Consider the following 1,768-nt stretch of genomic DNA (forward strand, 5'->3'; position numbering starts at 1 on the left):
ACAGGGGTCGTGATGGGTCAGCAGGATGCTGGTAAACAATGCTGACACTTGCCGGCTTAGCGAAGTAGGACATGGCTTTTCTGTTTATGGAGTTATTGTCCGAGATCACCGCGATTATTCTAAAACCAGATGCCTCTAGATCAAGAACAATCTTCCGAAGGAAGTCGTGCAGCGCCTTAGCATCGATTTGTGCCACAGGAAGGATGTGTACAACATCCTTGTTTGAAGAAAGCAGGCTCTGTATCATAAATACGTGGGCAGTTCTTACTGCAGTCGATGAATTTACCGCAGCACCAGTAACCAACCCAGCCTTGTAATCAAAAAATGATTGAAGGTGAATCTCATCAATCATTAACGTTACAGTCTTTTCATGCTCTTTATATGTGCTTACAATATGCTTTGCATAGGAAAGAAAGCTACATTCTTGCTGCTCCGTTTCAGGGCGTACATCGTACGATGAACACAGTCTTCTGATCGTATCAGGATGCGGCATCTTAAGCTTCATCGAACTTCTCAGGAATCTATATGCATGAGGTGAAATTGTGAACAAAAGGCTAACAAAAACCAATAAATCGGGGGGATATCGGCCAGCATCATTCAAAACAAGATCAACTTGACTCTTCAAGAATTTAAGCACTTCAAAATGCCATTCTTGCAACTCGCATGCGAAATGTTTTCCACTTACTTCCTCTAGCAATGTCGAAACCAATGTCAGTAGATTACGGGCCTTTTCAGAACGCTCAGTGCTGATATCCGTACGTGTCTGTTCGATCATGTGTAACACACTTTTCAAATCTCTCAAGTCGCACAGCTTTTCAGGAACTAAAACATCACCACACTTCCTCACACCCGTTTCACCAAAAAATACTTCGACGCGCAGGTCTGTGGACACGATCACCGAAGTACGGACTGCAGGAGCAGATTGAAGTGACAAGTCCAAAAAGAAAACCTTGGAGCCCTTGTTGAAAACTGTACAGAAGTCCGAACACTGAAAGCTTGGCAAGGCCTTCAGCAAGTCCGCAAAGCTACCAACCAGATTTTTGGCGTCCTCTTCTGCTTGGGTTTGCTGAGAAATCATTATTGCTTTTTGCAAATATGTGGCTTCCAAGCGCGCTCTTTTGGCAGCCGGCGCTTCTCGAACGCACACTTGCGGACGCGATAAATAGGCAGGGCAATTGGGAAACAAGCTCGGAACTGCAGTTTTCTTCAGACGAATGTTTTTCATGGCAACTTCGACCACTTTTCCTGTCTTGACGTCCGTGTAAGATGGAGTCTTCAAGTAATCCGATGGCAAGAAATGCTTTTCACAGAGCTGAAATAAAAAAAAAAACAAGCCGTTACAGGTATGAAGCTCGACGAAAATGTTGAATTTACAAGCGCGTCGACAGGTGCAGAGACCCATCTATTGTGCACGCGTGCACGAATGCATTGCGCACTATGCTGACGAAACCTATTCGTCTGGAAATCCAGAATAACAATAGAGAGAAGAAATACTTACCACTGTGTACTTCGTTGGCGAGAAGTCCTTCCGAGGAACTGCTCTCGTCCATGCTTCCCGAGTGGCTCGGTCAGATGGGAACTTGTGCACTCGGACACTTTGTCCTCCGTCATAATTGGACTTGCAGTTTGGTGCGCAACAACAGCCAGGCATCGTTGCGCTTCTGTGTACGACGAACCACGCACAATCGAAGAAAAGCAATCGCGTTTACGGTGCAGCATGCCCCACCAAAGCCGACAAGCAAATGCTCCACGCGTTGCCACTCTAGCG

General features: G+C 45.9%; 1 long non-coding RNA gene across 1 annotated transcript; it reads right to left on the reverse strand.

The window, feature by feature from the left end:
- Positions 1-613: 613 nt before the first annotated feature.
- On the reverse strand, positions 614-1,768 carry LOC139047318 (uncharacterized). Its single transcript, XR_011507091.1, has 2 exons — positions 1,499-1,768; positions 614-1,312 (listed from the first exon to the last, which is right to left on the reverse strand). It is a non-coding gene; the product is annotated as an uncharacterized lncRNA (long non-coding RNA).

This window comes from Dermacentor albipictus, chromosome 7, assembly GCF_038994185.2.
Source record: "Dermacentor albipictus isolate Rhodes 1998 colony chromosome 7, USDA_Dalb.pri_finalv2, whole genome shotgun sequence".
Taxonomy (NCBI): domain Eukaryota; kingdom Metazoa; phylum Arthropoda; class Arachnida; order Ixodida; family Ixodidae; genus Dermacentor; species Dermacentor albipictus.